The sequence below is a fragment of the Meleagris gallopavo genome, chromosome 3, assembly GCF_905368555.1.
Source record: "Meleagris gallopavo chromosome 3, MGAL_WU_HG_1.1, whole genome shotgun sequence".
NCBI lineage: Eukaryota > Metazoa > Chordata > Aves > Galliformes > Phasianidae > Meleagris > Meleagris gallopavo.
This window is the reverse complement of record NC_139406.1, coordinates 63208427-63226277: the sequence shown is the minus strand read 5'-3', so window position 1 is coordinate 63226277 and position 17851 is coordinate 63208427. Positions and strand designations below refer to the sequence as shown.

Sequence of the window (17851 nt, the reverse complement as noted above, 5' to 3'; positions counted from 1 at the left end):
CTCATTCTGAGTAAATCTTCACCTGTGCATCCATCACATACACAAAATCAATACAGTACTCTCATGGTTTTTCTTTGAATATGTATTTGCACGTTAATGATTTTCAGAACTGTCAGCTTCTTCAACTGCCTGTCATAAAAGTTCCCTTTTGTTCCTGTATTTATGGTGTGATATCTAGTTTGCCAATCATGTGCACTGTTTTTAAAATCACAAGCCATGTTATACGTGCAGGATTAGGAATCCCAACATTGTTATTGCCACAAGTGCTTATTGATATTTTAGGACAGACAGATGCTTTTTATCCTTGAGATAAAAATCCTTGAGAATTACAAATGTAACGCTTGTAAAATAACTTTTGATTAATTTTATATGTTATTCTTAATTATTTTTGTTAAGTAGGCCACACCATAATAAAAGACTGTTCAAAATTGTATTTTGTTTTCATGTTTTCCTCATAAAACCTTATACATGGCTTTATAGAGTCACAATGCTAACTGCTATATTTGGAAGAGTAGAGAGGCATCTAAGTTAAACTGACCAAATTAAAACAACTTTTTGGGCTATCAAGATACTTTCTGACAGAGAACCTTCTCTGTTCTCCGTTTCCACTGAATCTGAAGGTAGCTGTACAATAGAACAGGGCCCCACCAGCCAATTCTGGATCAAAACAGCGAACTTGTGCCGTACTGTGTAAGACTAATAAAAAGTTATATCTTGGATATCTTTCTGCACTGAACCTAATTACTACTTGGACTGCACAATCTCTAAGTGAATCCTCACTGCCTTGCAATTTCTTCCTACCTTGGCAAAAAAGTTAGTTACCACCAGTGATTGTGCTCACAGATTCTGCAGAATCCAGTGAGACATGTTGAGAACCGTGAGCATTGCCTTGCATAGAACCAAACTGGCACTAATTCCTGGTAACTGCTCCTCTGATGTTGCAACAATAGTAAATAATGGCTTTGGCAAAGACTGCAAGTAACCCTTACTTGCTCAGTCAAAAGTCCCACGACTCATCAATTTATTTTTGTCTTTATTGCATGAGATAAATCCTCCTTTCAGACAATAGTACCCACATTCATATTGACCCAGAAACTTTTTGCCCGAATTAGCTGATGATCCTTACTTTGTGATTGAAGGAAAAACTGCAAACATGTACATCTCTCCGCAGACTCATTTGCGGGGCAAGAATATCTTTGCTCAGGCTATTTCTGATGAAAGATGTCCATTCAACACAAAAAGTGAAAGCAATTATAGGAATCACATTGTTTCAGTGATTTATTACCATTGTAGTGACCTGCAAAGAGAGAATGAGACAGATGTAAATGTACGCACAGTGTCTTTGCCATTATCTGCTGTTCAGTGTGAATAACTGCATTAGGTGATATGGCAGCTCTAGTTCTACTACAATATTCCTCTATGATCCCTGGCAAAAAAATGAGCCAGATAAACACTCATAGTGCAATATCAAATAGTAGGACGTTGTCTCTAGCCTCAGAGCAACACTGAAATGTGATTTATGTAGCAGAAGAGTGTGCTCTGTAATGACAAGAAGATAATTTTTAAGTAAATGGTAATCTCAGTAGATAATAGAGGTGAAAAAAATAGGTTGAATGAGAGCTCTTGAAGTCAATCACCTGCTAACAACACAATAACCTCTAAGTTAGCTCAGGCTCAGAGCCTTGTTGCTAGAGTTATCCAGGGATGGAGATGTTACAGCCTCTCTCCATATTACCCAACTACTCTCATGTAACTAATTTTACTTCTTGCAGCTTATGGCATTTGCTTCTTGTGCTTTTACTGTGTGCCTCCACGAAGTCTGAATTTGGCTCCATCTTTCTCTCCAACATATAATTAGTTCTAACTAGAGGCAGTTACAGTCCCCTCTGCCTTCTCTCTTGCAAACCAAACAAACTCAGTTCCTCCAGTCTCTCATAACAAAATGTGCCATCTTCCTAAACATCTCAGTGACTCTCTTCTAGACTTTCTGCAGTTTCTTGGCATATCTTTTGAGAGGCCCTAAAATGGGCCCAGTTCTCCAGATGTAGTCTCACCAGTACCAAATAGAGGGGAATAATCAACTTCTTCAGTCTACTGGACATGCTCTTGCTATCACAGGTCAGTATACAGAAAGCCTTCACCACTGCAAGGGTACACTGGAGGGCTCATGCTTCCCGGGATCCCCATATCATTTCTGAAGAAATGATTCTTAAACCCTGTTTAAAGCCCACATCACAAGGTTAGCAGGTCTGTTGGCAAATAAGCTCTTTCTCCACAATTTGAAGTGGACCCTATCTTTCCTTGGCAGTTCTCGTTCTTCAGAATCCTATAGTCATAGGGTCAAAACCCTTCTAATAACATTGGTCACACAAATAATGAGCAGCATTTCCACACATCCAAGAGTATTCACAGAGTATTATGGCCTCAAGTTGCACCTGGGGAGATTCAGGTTGAACACCTGGAAAAAGTTCTCCAAAAGAATGGTCAGGCATTGGAATGGGCTGCCCAGGGAGGGAGGTGTTGGAGTCACTGTCCCTGGAGGAGCTCAAGAAACATGTAGCTGTTGTACTAAGGGACATGTTTTAGTGAGGAAGTATTGGTGGTAGGTAGATGGTTAAACTGGATGATCTTGAAGGTCTTTCAGCCTTGCTAATTTTATGAATCTATAATTCTTTTGACAAGAAGGCTGAGGAAAACACTACCTGGAGCTCCGTACTCTTCACTCTTGCCCCTGAGAGGACTGCAGTAATCTGCTCAATGACTGCACTAGGAGAACAGTATCATTCGTGTCCATGCAGGTGTGGATGAGAGGCAAAGTACAGTAGTTCAAATCAAGATTACTCAGCAAGGTCTCCACAGTGTCCCAGTATAGGCCTCAGGCAAGCAGTAAACCTCTGGAAATAGCAGCTCAGTGCAACATATAGGGACTTCTGTCTCCCTCAGAAGGTAACCCAGCAAGCACTATCAGTGAAAAAAAATAGGTTGAATGAGAGCTTTTTTGGTGCTTTTTTGGTCACTGTTCTGTGACATCCTTCCTCTTTTTCCCATTAATTCTCTTGTAAGCCCTCAAGTTTGTTCACACCTTTTGCATCTAGCAACGATGGTAAGTTAAGATATGGAGATGCTGGGAGAGAAAGATCTCAGTTCATTCTACTTCACTGTAAAGAATTGAATTACAGCATTTAAATGACTGGAAGTATATATACTTACTTATTTTCTATGTGCCTGGCTGGAGAACTCAAGCTATTACTTGCAAAAGCTATCAGCACTTGCAGTAAGAGCAATGAAATCTGTATTTTATCATATAAAGGCCTATTCATTACAAATACTTTGAGCAAACCAGATCCAAAATGCCTCAGATTAGGCAACCAAAACTAGCAGATAATTTCAAATGTAATCCTTGTGTGGTGTAGCCCCTTGTCTATAACAACAGTAAAATAATTTCCTTTGTGAGACATGCGTGTGCACCCTAGTGAGGAAAATTCCTAACAGTCTTCATAGCTCTGTCTTGAAAACAATATGCAATAAATCAGTTTGAAGGCCACACACTGAGTAAGCAAGGGGAAACAGTATTGAATTGTTGTTCATTGAGTGAACATCCTTTATCTGCTACACCAAATGAGGCAAGAGTGCTGCTGAGTAAAAAGCTTAGGACTGTGTAATGATGTGACAATGTAATAGCTTGTGCTAATGGTCAGTGAACAAAGAATCTGACTTCCATGATATAAACTTTAGTACGGTTATGTTATGGAGCCATTAAACTAGACAGAAGCTGCTCATCAAAAGCATCACTAATCGTTTAACAGCTTTCCCTACTAACCACCGTTAAACATTTCCATCCTTCATAATTTATCGACCTTAATTCATCTGAGAAAGACAACAGTGATGAAAGCATAACTGTTCAGAAGGAGGCAGTAAAATCATCTGGTTTATCAGCTGGAGGAGATGCCTGCTTTCCAGGGGGCTGATGTGTGTGGCTGAGCTCTTTTGGACCATACATGTCTATCAAACTCTGTCACGTCACAAGGCCAAAAGCCTGACCTAAACCTTTTCTGCCTTTTGCTGCCTGTTTCTGGTTGGTTTTTCATAGAATCATGGAATTTTTTGAATTGGAAGAGATCTTTAAGGGTCGTCTAGTCCAACACTTCTGCAATGAACAGGGACACTTGCAGCAACATCAGGTTGCTCAGAGCCCTGTTCAACCTGACCTGGAGTGCCTCCTGGGTTGGGGTGTCCACCGTCTCTCTTGGTAGCCTGTTCCAGTGCTTCACTACCCTTGCTATAAAGAACATTTTTCTTACATCCAGTCTAATCACTCATTTTTTAGTTTGAAGTCCTTTCCCCTTGTCCTATCACAACAGACCCTGCTAAAGAGTCCCCTTCATTCTCATAGCCCCCCTTTAGATACTGAAACATTGCTCTTGGGTCTCCCCAGAGCCTTCTATTCTCCAGACAAAACAGCGCCAGCACTCTCAGCCTGTCCTTGTAGGGCAGGTGTTTCCTCCCTTGGATCGTTTTTGTGGCCCTCCTCTGGACACACTTCAACAGGTTCATATATCTTCTCTACTAAGAGTCCACATCTGAATGCATCCTTCATCACTGTCATTATCTTCCTCCAACTTGAGTGAGTTTCATTTACCTATCAACAATGAAGGATGAAAAACAGGATAATGATGACAGTTAGCAGAACAGGGTATTAAACAGTGTGGCGGATCACTCTGAAATATCTCAGCTGTCCAAAATCCAACATCTCCTCCAGCTCATAATCCTGCTTCTGCCTCTTCACCTGTCACAGCACCCACACCGTCCTCATGTATATAAATTGTACTTAAGTCTGTGTTTGCATCTCCCATCTGTAACAGTCATTCTTATGGGAAAAAAAATGCTTTGATATCCGTTGACTTATTAATCACAGCACTTTTTAGGAACACAGTCTTCATGGATGAAGGGGAAAGACTATATCAAACTAACCAGAGGGATAACTGCTTTGTGAAGCCGTGATGAAAATATTTTTACACTAATATTTGTCACCATCTTCTTAAACCTGTTGATACAGGGAAGTAAATAATCTTTTATCACCTCAGGCAAAGTAGACCAGCTCCATTCATCCAACAGTGAAAGTGGTTTCAGACTGGGAGCATTCTCTTGCACGGTTTTGCAGGAAGCTCTAAAGGTTCCAGATGATGGACAGTGACAACTAGCTAAAAACAGCACAACTAGAGCAGAAAGTGGCTGTTCTAAAGATTTATAGCAATGATCCTTTAACGTTGACCTTTTCTACCAGTAGGAAGCAGAACAAATTATAAAGGGAATACAAGCCCCGTTTACTTTTTGTTGTTATTTTTCTTTTTTTCTTAGTGGATTCATAACAGTCCAAAGACATAACTGACAGCACTTACCTGCTGATGCAGGGTACTCAACTACTGTAATGAGTATTACAAAGATTCACAAATTCATGTTTCCTTTAGTAACCCAGTTCACAGTGTTGCAGGGTTGGTGGTTGCTTCCTCTCCTATTGAATGAAGGAATAATACCAATTGTAAATATCTCTTTTGTAAACAGAGGCATGCTTTATTTTTGGAACACACAAATACAAGTGGGATGAGGCATTTTCCATCATCTTCATATTCCTGGAGAACTCAGTGTTCGTAAAGATTTTTTTCTCTAATCTATATTTACACAGAATACATGTAATTAGAGGTTGGGACAAAGAACGTTTTAAGTAAACAAAATAACCCAGCAAAGAATTAAAGCTAGGCTTAGCAATTCTTGCTGCATTTCTTGTTCCAAGAAAGAAGCAACCCAGTCTTTACTCTTGTGGCACCAGTAGGAGTACAAGTACAACAACAGAGAAGTTGGGCTGATGTCAGTATTTTCTGTAACGATGGTTTCCTTGAGATAGTCTTTTTAACAGTTGGGCCTTATTGCAAGATTGCAACTCTAGTATTAGCGAGAGAGAAAAGAGAACACACACAGACACACTTCTGGGAAGTGGGCAAATGATGGTCTGGTTTTCTTCCAGCAAATAAACCAACAGCAGCTAGATTTCAGTCTGTTGTAGAGATTTCTCATAAGCAGATTCTCCCTCAGTGGAATCAGGTTAACTCCTTTTGCTTGTTCAGTGTTTTCTTTTAACAACTGCATTACTTCACATAGGAAATGGTAAGTGTTTACAGCATGGTTAAACACACTCCTGAAATTGCAAATTTGCACATTTTGTACTGACATATACAAAAACCTCTGAGTATATAGAGTCGTATGTGCTGCACTGTCTCCAACTATAGAGACAAAACTGTACATGAAAACATGGTGTCTAAGAGAGAAGTTATGGACAGCATGATGCAGAAGCCTCTGAGTAGCTATGCATTGAAATGGTTCAACCTGAACTGAACATCTTCATGCTAATTCTTGCTTAATGTTGGAACTTGGAAGTAGGTGTTGAACAGCAACACTGCAGGCTGTTCCTTGTGCTATCCAGCACACCACAGAAGATTTGTTATTCTATGCAGAATCCCAGACTAGGGCTTGCTGAAAAATTCACACGATATAGAGAGTAAATAAACAAGCTTTATGGGAACTTAAAGGTCAGAGAATAGCACAGACAAGAGGAATATGAATAACTCCAGCAGATCGTTGCTGAGACTGACTCATTACAACCCACTGCAATCAAACTGCACTCATAGAATCATAGAACAGCTTGGACTGGAAGGGACCTCAAGGATCATCAGGTTCCAACTGCCAGCCACTAGATCAAATGCTAGATCAGATTGCCCAGGGCCCCATCCAACCTGGCCTTAAACACCTCCAGGCACTGGGTATCCATAACCCCTCTGGGCAACTTATTCCAGCACCTCACCACTCTCTCAGTAAAAAACTTCCTCCTCTAAATGAGAGATTTAGCTCTAACATAAATCTCCCTTTCTTTAGTTTAAAACCACTCCCTCTTGTCATATCACTATTTACCAATGTAAAAAGTTGATTTCCCTCATGTTTATAAAGTCCCTTTAAATACTGGAATGCCACAGTGAGTTCTCCCAGCAACCTCCTCTTATTCAGGCAGAACAGGCTCAATTCTTTCAGCCTGTCTTCATAGGAGAAGTGTTCCAGCTCCTGATTCATCTTCATGGCCCTCCTATGGACCCTCTCCAAAAGCTCCACACCTTTCCTGTGCTGGAGGCCCCAGACTTGGATGCAGTACTCCAGTTGGGACCTCACGAGGGCAGAGTAGAGGGGGACAATCACTTCCCTCACCCTGCTGGCTACCCCTCTTCTGATGGAACCCAAAATGCCGTTGGCCTTCTGGGCTGCAAGTACAAACTGGAGGCTTATATTAACTTATTATTCAACCAGGACCCCTAAGTCTTTCTCAGCAGGGCTACTCTTAAGGAGTTCTTTTCCCAGTTTGTATATATATCTGGGATTACCTCAACCCGAGTGCGAAACTTTGCACTTGGTGTTGTTGAACCTCATTAGGTTCATTAGGTTCACAAGGGCCCACCACTTGAGTTTATCGAGGTCCCTCTGGACGACATCGCATCCTTCTGCTGTGTCAACTGCACTGCTCAGCTTGGTGCCATCAGCAAACTTGCTGAGGGTGCACTCAATTCCATCATCTATGTCACTGATAAAGATGTTAAGGAGTATTGGTATGATAAAATCTGATAAAATCTGCCTCTGCAGTGTTAGTCTCCAACTACACATAGAACCAGCTCAAGGAAAAGTGAGGCTAAATCTGTAACCATGGCAATGCTGAAATCCACATAGCTCTTTAGTTCATCTGAATACTGTGGTAGTTAGAATGGCCAGAAATAAGTTGGCTCTTAATGAAATCACTTCTGGGCATGGTTGAAATCCATGCCCAGATAAACTCAATAATTGAAGGCTGAGTGTTAAATATTGCCCATTTTTGTGACCAGCTTTAAAATATTACTAATGTTTCACTGAAGTTCATATTTGTAAAAGCTACATCCTAATAAACCCAAGACTTGCACCATCTAGGAAAGACCAGCATGTGTAATCTACAAAAGCAAGATGTAGAAAAGTCAACTTCATATGCACTTGTGACAAAAGAATGAACACAAACACAGAACCACCTCTTATTTTATTGAGTTGTCTTTCTGGTTGTGGATTAACAGTACTACAGACAAATAGCAGTTTGGTTAAAACTACCCAGATTTATTAATTAAGGATGGATCCATGCTAGTATGGCTATGCTGCTAATAGGGCAAGTGTCTTACTATTCTTTGAAAGATGTTTCTTTTAACAAGAGTTTACAAATACAAGTTTTGTCTAGCTAGTGTATATAAAAAACATACCTCTGCATGCATAGAGGAAAAAAAAAAAACAAAAAAAAACAAAATGCAACAATGCTGACAAAAAATAGTTACGATAGAAGAAAGTAAAAGACCAGTAATGAAGGATAATGAAAATCTTCACATTTTAAAAGACTTTTTTTTTTCTCATAGGATTCCAAAATATTTCAAGTAATGTTAAGTTCAAATGTCAAAATGGTATCACAGAATCACAGAATGGCCTGGGTTGGAAGGGACCTTGAGGATCATGACTCTCCAACGCCCTCACAACAAGCAGGGCCACCAACTTTCACATTTAATACTAGACCAGGCTTCCCAGGGCCCCATCCAATCTGGCCATCATCCCACTAGGAATGGGGCATCCAGAACCTCTCTGGACAGCCTGTTCCAGCACCTCATCACCCTCATAGTAAAGAACTTGCCCCTGATATCCAACCTAAATCTTCCCTCCCTTAACTTAAAACAATTTCCCCTTGTCCTGTCGTTTCAAAGAGTTGATTCCCCTCCTGTTTGTAGGCTTCCTTTAGGTACTGAAAGGCTGCAATGAGGTCACCCTGCAGCCTTCTCTTCTTCAGGTTGACCCTGCTCCCTCAGCCTGTCTTCATAGGAAAGGTGCTCCAGTCCCCTGATCATCTTTGTGGCTGTTCTCTGGACCCTCTCCAACACCCCTCTGTCTTTTTTGTACTGGGGGCTCCAGACCTGGACACAGTACTCCAGATGGGGCCTCACAAGGGCAGAGTAGAGAGGGAAAATCACTGCTGGCCACCCCTCTTCTGATGGAGAGGAAGGAAGGCTGATGGTTATTTACATTTTTGTTTTGAAAAAAATCTTTTTGACAATGAAATAATTTTTATTTAAAAAAAAAAATAGAACCCTTATTTTTGAAGGAAGATCCTGATTAGGAAGGCACAACCTAGTGTCCTTATCCACCTCCATGAAGGCCAAACCTACACAGTTCGAGATGGTTTGCCATGAGATTGCTTTTAAAATACACTTTACACCAAAGGTTCTCCATCTCAGGTATTTCCTCATTCCCTCATTCCACATTCCAAACTAGAGAGTAAAAAACTCCCAACTTTCTTTTTTCTTCATCAATTCCTACCTTTCCTCCTTTTTCACATGTCATTTTGGTGAGACATGAGACATAAGTGGAGCTTAGAAAATTGAAGTTGTGGTGATTTTCTAAAGTAGTTTTGCTGTCTTACTTACCCAACTAAATCTAAATTCTGTTGCCAGTTGTTTATTTGGGACTAGTTTTAAATGGAACAATTCAGTTCATGCATCTATCTGGCACAGATTCAGGGAAACTCAGATACTGAACTTGATCAGATTTTCACCATTTAGAATGTACTAAGAATTTCAGAACATTTTTTAAAGCAATTTGCCTAATACAGGTCAATGCAAAAGCTAATATAATGACAGGGAAAAGTTCTTTTGGGATATTGTCTTTCACTTCTTTTAACAAAACAAACAAACAAACAACAACAACAACAACAAAAAAACAACAAAACAACAACAAAAACCAAACAATCAGAAAAGACACACCACAGCTCTTATGCTTGCAAATAAAGTGAGTGCTCTTTAAACAAAAGAATCAGCACAAAAACTCCAAGCATATTATAAAACTAAAATCACTAGAAATTCTGCTGGAGTCTTAAATATTTATTGTAAGGGTTGTATCTATTTCTAGCTTTGACAGACTCAAGACTGTTTACCAAATAAGGCAGCAGTTTGCTTAGTTTATTGAGATAAGCCACTTATTTCAATACTGTTAAACAACAGTTCAATCATCATATTGAGAACCAGCTGTTAAAAATTATTCTCCGCAGTTTCCACAAAAGTTTTCTGGATTCTAGCAAGAAAAGTAGGAAAGTAAATATATTCCCTCCTCCCCCCCATTTTATTTATACGGATTACAGCATAACAGCTATTTAAATTAAAAAGCCAACACCTTCTAATTATGCCAAAACACCCTACAATTAGCATTGAAAAAACTTTTTTAAGAATCAAATTCTGCCTATAAAAGAAAACTATGCAATTATTTGGCTAAGCCAAATCCTGAAACTTATCTAGCTTAAGGATAGTTGTACAACAGTACCTGGATATTAGTGTCCCAGATATTCTAGGAAAGACTCATAGGAAAAAAAAGGATTTTCTATGTCACAGTGAAGGATTCATCCCAGGACAGAACATTATTGATAAAGTCATGGAATCATGTAATCGCCAAGGTTGGAAAAGATCTCCAAGATCACCTAGTCCAACTATTCACCTGTCACCAATACAACCCACTAAACCCTGTCCCTTAAGTGCAAACTGTGGCATTCCCTGTATCAAAGTTTTAGACTTACATACTGGGCATCAGTAGTAGCACTTGGGATAAATGACTCCTGAAGCTCTACTTAACAAAGAAGCCCATGTCGAATAGTAGGAAAGTTTTTCAGGAAAGAGATTGTTCTGAGTGTCCATAGCACGACTTGGTTGTGTTTCAGATTCCTGAGAAGACTGCTAGATATTACAGTTAGACAGTTGATGAGAACTAGAGTGACAAGATAATTATCTGAAACTCAGAAGAGCCAGAGCAAAATGATAAATAATTCAACTACAGAAAAGAAAAACTTTATTACTTGGCATGTAAGATATGAAAAGGAACATTCTTTTATTGCTGCCATGAAACTAAATCATGAGTCATGTCTTCAGAGATTGATTATAAGAGTTTTCTGAACAAGGACTTCATAGTCAGACATTCAAATTCCAAAGAAACATTATTGGAAAACGTTAAGCAGATAATGTTTTTGACTTGAACTAAAACATAGCTTAATACAACTATCTGTACTTCAGTTGGAGTTGAGTTTTAGTGGACAGAGAGATGTCAACATGCAACTCTGTTAAATGCAAGAAGTAGTTCCTTGTGAAAAGAAGAAACAAAAGAGAGAGAAGAAGATATCTTTCAACTTTAAGACCATCAACACACTCGTCCAGCATCTCTGTTGACACCCTTGTGTCCAGGCAGACATCAGACATGCTCTTCAATTACATTTGTACAAGATAGCAAAACTTTTGGTAAAGCTTCTGAAAACACAGACCTGCCCAGAAGTTATGATGAGTTGTCATGAATGAAGTGTTTTTCTCATTTTAAGCTAAGTAGATAGAAGGATCAGCTATAGAGGAAATATCCTGCAAAAACAAAATAGAGTTTATTATGTGTACCACACATATTGGCAAGACATCAACACTAAAATGTTAGAAAAAAATATCATAGTAATCCAGGCAAACAGAAAAAAGTCTTGTCAAAATCTGATACAAGTAAAAATTCACCATGTTAGAGAATGACCATATCCACTTGGAAGATTCACACTCTTTGAAACAAATCCAGACAAAAGTATATAAAGATCTTGAGATACATGGGACAGTGGATAAAAAACTAAGACAAGAAAGTACAGGTTTTTCAAATTATAAAACCCAGGCCTGCTTAGACACTCGATTCCTTTTTTTCTTTGGCAAAACTTCCCTAAAGCTAATTTTGAATATCATCCTTAAGTATTCTGTTTAGTTCCATTGCAAGCGCAAAAAAAAATACTAAAAAGAAAAACCCTGCAACTTTAATAGCTGAGTCATCAAATACTCTCACAGAGAAGGACTGAAGGCTCATAGTGCGATTTGTGAATATATGTTATTGTAATACTGAGATACAAAGAATAGTGTGTATACACATTTATATCACAGTTGACAAGGTATCACAGTGCAATTCACACACTTTTACCTGCTCCGCTTTCTTATATGACCCATAAATGAAGGCCTGAAATGGAATATGAAGCCTGCTCTGAAAGTAATGCATCCTAATTTATTATGTTGGCCCGTGACACCAGAGGCAGATGTTGGTGGTAAGACAGTAGAGGCTGAACCTTCCCATCAGTAGTCCATTTCATTTTGTTGCCGTGTGACAGATAGCAGCAGTGGGTAGTCTGACAAAATGATGTCTGACACAGAAGTGCGTACAGAGCAGTTGTGTGGAATTGAATTCCTCTCTTTGGAAAAAATTGCACTCATTGACAGTCATAGACTGTTGCTGAACATTTATGGAGAGCAAATAGTGGATGTGAGCACAGTGAAGTGGTGGGGATGTGTTTCAGCAGTGGTGACAATGGTCTGAAAGATAAGCCATGTTCCAGACCACCATGTGCAACTGCGACACCACAACATGAAGAGCATCTTGATCAGCTAATCCACTTGAGTCAGTTTACAACCAGGGAACTGTATACGGAGCTGAATAGCAGCTTCAATGTGTTAGAAACAATGGTGCCAGTGCTGGAATATTCCAAAGTTTGAGCCAGGTGGATCCCACAAGTTCTCATACAAGAACAGAAACACCATATGTCAGTTTGTCAGGACCCACTGAACATGAGGCTGAAGAGGACAATTTCCTGGATAGTATCATTTCTGGTCACAAAAATACATAAGTAATGATGGTGACTATTGAAAAATAGAGTTTTGTAGCTTAGAATTTGTTCTGTCCAATAGTGCTATTGTGCTCTTTGTAGTTGTTGTAGTTTCCATGGAAATAAATAGGAGGCATTACTTTCAGAATGACCTATGTACATTTATACTTCCTAGCTTTAAAGAAGGATAACTATTCGGCAAGCAAAATCTGTTTTCTGTGTTTTGCAAGACCTAACGATTTGTTCACCATACTTGTTTCTCTTGTTAGTAGTTGAATTCTAGAACTTAAGGGAGAAGCAAAGATTTATCTCCCTAACATCAGATTAACTACCTGCAGGCCTTTTTTACTCCACACATTATCCAGTCACTTGAAAAATTCACCCTGTAGACATACCAATCTTGGGATGTTCTTTGGATGCACATTCCACAAAATAAGTATTTCATTTTGTACTAATGTGTACATGTAGAATATATTGAATGATCCCATTTTCTAATCTTGCACCACTATAATATTATACATTAATAAAGATTGGAATAAATGCTTTTCATTTTCTTTATGTGTCACCTCAATTTCTGGGTTCTAAGATATAATAAGTGTTTACTATCCTCTGAAATACTACCACATTTCTAAGTATTTCATTCACTGAAAATGTTTAGCAAATGTTGTCAGAATTTTAAAAATGCTAAGCACCTGCAGCTCCTACTGAATGCTGCAGAAATCAGAATGAAGCTTTCGTATTTTTCCTAAAGCTGCCATCCACATAATGAAACTCAGCATACTTATTTCCTCACAGTTTGGCTCCATGCATTAAAAAAGATGTGTTATCTTCCTAAACCAGCTAAATGTAGGGTGAGACATTTGTCAGCATTTATAAGATCTGAATTGCTCTCAAGGCAACTAATCATGTTTTGTCAAATTTGTTTGCAGATCATGATATTTTTCTGCAAATCATGACACATCTTCTGCTTAATTGCAGGCTATTGATAAAGCAGTTATTCACTAAATACGGTATTTCTTAAGAAGTTTTTAGATAAAGACCAATTATTTGGTAATAAAAAGGTTGTCTAACAGCAGCATGCAGCATTTATGGAGTACTTCATTTTCAAAGCAGATATGTGCAGAGATAGAATATTTAACAGAAGTTCATTGCTCTTCTACCCATCCTATCCAAAATACCACCTTGAACCATAAAGGGTCACAAGTGAATGAGCACATCTGTTAATGCGTGTAGTCAAATTAAAATTGAGCTCCTTCTGATTTTCAAGCTGGATGATGCTGTATGTAATGAAGCAGTTATTTTTTCCATTGCCTGAATATTTAATTCTCTTTTATTTTTGAGAACTAGACAGTTGTTCTTATATTAGATCTGGGTAAGACAGTGGAGATATATTATGGGAGGAACTAACCACTAAGAATCAGAAAGTATGGAGAAATTAATAATTAATAATTAGCAATAAGATGATAGTTGTCACCCTACATGCCAAAAATTGTCTTCTTGTATATAAAATAATTTGGCAAGTCATACATCCACAGACCTGGAAAAAAAGCAGGAAATATCATATTCCTAGTTGTGCACAAGTATTATTTCACTAGTTTTCACTGGCAAATATAGAAGAACATTTGACACTTTAACATTAGGCAATTGGTGGCTGTAGAAGAGGTCTAGGATTCTGTGTCCCATGACAACACATGCTGACCAAAGCTAACAGAGGACTTAGAAATTTCAGTTCCTTCTCACCAGCACTTCTGTACTTGAGCAGGAACATTACGTCAAGAAGATTTCCAAGTTATTCCGTAAAAAGTTAGGGATATAGTATCACTGTTTAACAATGAGTGTAGGAATATTCACAAAAGCAAGTACATTTACAGGCTTCAGTTTCAAATTCTACAGACTGGAGATACTTCCTACCCCCATCAGTTCAATTTATCTTTTGTGCATATTCTTTCTTTCTTCCTTTCTTTCCTTTCTTTCCTTTCTTTCCTTTTTTTCTTTCTTTCTTTCTTTCTTTCTTTCTTTCTTTCTTTCTTTCTCTTTCTTTCTTTCTTTCTTTCTTTCTTTCTTTCTTCTTCTTTCCTTCCTTCCTTCCTTCTTCTTCCTTCCTTCCTTCCTTCCTTCCTTCTTCCTTCCTTCCTTCCTTCCTTCCTTCCTTCTTCCTTCCTTCCTTCCTTCCTTCCTTCCTTCCTTCCTTCCTTCCTTCCTTCTCCTTCCTTCTTTCCTTTTTGGGGGGAGGGAGGAGGCAATTAAAGTCTGTACTCCTTTGAGATTTCTTCCAACGTGGATGCAAGCTTCTTTTATTGTGTTCAGTAGCAGCTTTGGATGCCAGTATACTGGAGCTATTAGAAAGAGACTGAAATGTCTGCTGCGTGGTCCTTGTACAGTATAGTTCTTGGATATTTTTTCCTCCATTATTTCTTTGTTGCTGTTTTCATTAATCCTGCCTTCTCAATAAAAGGCTCTGTAAAATACAAGACAATTTGTGACAAATATGCTGGTTTCTTCAGATGCCTGGGATAGAAAAGGAGAAAACAGAAGAAAGGTACTTAGCAATTCTATTGAGAATAGCCTGGAAAAACTTAAGTCAGAGACTGTTTTAGACTGCCATAAATAGACAGAAGAAGCATACTCCAGAGAGAACATTCTCTTACCATCTATGCCACCAGTGCAACAACAACAGTTGTCCAAGAGGCAGAGAAGCTGTAAGTTCCAAGTTTACCGGAGAATCACAGAGTTTGGAGGAGAATCACATTTACTGGGTTGTTACATGGGAGAAGCAATGCCACCCAGTGGAAGTTTAAAGAAGAAAATGTGCTGTGGTGAAGAGAGGGGAGAGGATTTCCTTGATGTTTCAAAAAGTCAGAAATAAAGTCAATAAAGTCAGAAATAAAAGAGAAAAAAAACTATCTACATAAATACAAAGCTATTATAGAGCAAATTTACCAGCAAAGTAATTCATCAGCAGACTGAATTGAATATGGTGCAGTTATATGTATATAGATATATATACATATAAAATATGTATCACCCAATTGTGATATGTATGAAATACATTAGTAAAGCTTTAAGGAAAAATGAAGTAATTTTGGGATTTCAACAGCAAAAAAACAACTATGTTCACAAAGTGACATTTTTAAGAACTTGATTTTGCCAGTTAGCTGATCTTTCAGTCTCTTACTATATTTATTTTCTCCTTTATTCTCAGAAATAAATGTACTCCTTCAGTCCTGGCCCACAATATGTGGTGCATTTGTGTACTTATTAAAGCATCACAGTGAATAAATGATAGCTTTTGTATTTTAATAGGACCACCCATACATTTTCTCAAGTTTTGCCTATCTCATGCAAAATGTGGAATATTAAGTGATATTTCTAGACAAGATGACCAGTGACTAGATGACTAGTGGCTAGATGACATTCTGAGTGCTGAACATCCTGCATTACAATTATTACGTCTTGCATTCAGTCTCTTCCCACCGCAACTACAAAAATAAATATAAATAAATAAATAAATGTTATTTTTCTTGGATCTATGGTTCTGTTAAAACAAGAAGCCTTAAGATTAACGTTACGTGTTAGCGTCGTACTTAAATATGAAGTACAAACAGCGATACCTGGAGTTGTTCTGTATAGCTCCATTGTTTCCTACAGAGCTCATGGCTACTTAAGAAGTTCATGTGAGGAATCTCCTTCCTTTCTAGTTATGGATTTCACTCCTGTACAGCACTCTATGTCTCTCAGGTATTTTCCAAAGCCAGTGTTAAGTCTGGTGCCAATTAAATCATCATGGTTTAGAAAATCTCCCCAAGAGCTTCTTTAATAGGTGTACAATTGTTAACCTGAAACAGTTTTATCCACTTTATCTGCTAGAATATACTTGCTTTCCTTTATTTTTCTGATGGGGTACTTAGATGAAGGATATTGCCTGTTGTTCAGTATGGCTTCTTATCCATGTAAAATTGCATCCAATTTCCTTGTCAAATTCCATACAGGGAAATTATAGCTCAGCAAACCCCAGAGATTTCTGTGTTGCTAAACAGAGTATTAAAGCCAAACCAAAGATGACAGAATTTTCTATGGTATGTCTTCTATTGTCAAAAAAAATCAAACAAAAACAAAAACAGAAAACAATGCATCCCCACAGCAATAACAAAAACACAGAGTCTCTGTTATTTTTGTAGGAGCTCTTCTTTCCTCACAGCAGTTCTACTGTATTTTTTACAGATTCTTTTCTCATCTTACTCTTTCCAAATTTTTCCAGATATTATAATGCAGACATAGAGTGTAGCAGAAGGGAGATTTTCTGGCATTCCTCTGATCAGTGAGCCTATCTAGAGAATCAAACTCGCAAAAATCTATTTACTATTTCTCTCTCGTAGCTTGTTCCCAGTTTCCTGCAATGTTCTGATATCTAATATTCTATTCATATATAATGTAACATAAAGTTATTATATGCCTTACTACAAATTATTTACCTCCAGTTTTGCAACTCTGCTCCTCCTCTGTGCATACTTTCAGTCTCCTCTGCGCCAGAGTACCAAGATGCTTTGCTCCCATCACAGGTCCACTTCTCTGCAGAAAGAAGTAGTGTGATAATGTGCTCCTCCCCTTCTTTCTTTCTCTCAGCTTCCTCCTTTGGCCTGGCTTTGCACAGAAGGCCTTGCACAGGAAGACAGTGAGCAACAGTACTCATAACACTCCGGCTAGAACAGATTAACGACTATAAATCTGTCTCAGACTGGAGAGCTGAAAGAACTGATAGCAGACACCTGGTTCAACAACTGAGGACCAGTTGAGCATGAGTCTAAAAAGCAACCTTATGACTATGAGTCAGTCATCTTACTCCATTAATAGTGAGCAGCCCAAGAGCCCCTGGAGCTGTCTTGCATGGCAGCTGGCTGCATAACAGGATATCTGCTTGAGCCAGCAAGCCTCTCGAGGTTACACCTGTACAGAGATCCCTTACACCTTTATGGCATGATATCTTGCCAACACAAATCCTCAGTAAGTGACTAACAGTTAGTTTTAGACTTTGTTAGCTTTGCAAAGATTATATCTTAGATCGACTGTGCACGTATAATCCCTTAGCCATAAACTACAGACCAG

General features: G+C 38.5%; 1 long non-coding RNA gene across 1 annotated transcript; it reads right to left on the bottom strand.

Moving 5' to 3' along the window:
* Positions 1-1019: 1019 nt before the first annotated feature.
* On the bottom strand, positions 1020-17373 carry LOC146544748 (uncharacterized). The gene is made up of 5 exons (XR_014882565.1): positions 17221-17373; positions 15397-15559; positions 11396-11486; positions 5400-5512; positions 1020-1297 (listed from the first exon to the last, which is right to left on the bottom strand). It is a non-coding gene; the product is annotated as an uncharacterized LOC146544748 (long non-coding RNA).
* Between the last annotated feature and the right edge of the window lie 478 nt (positions 17374-17851).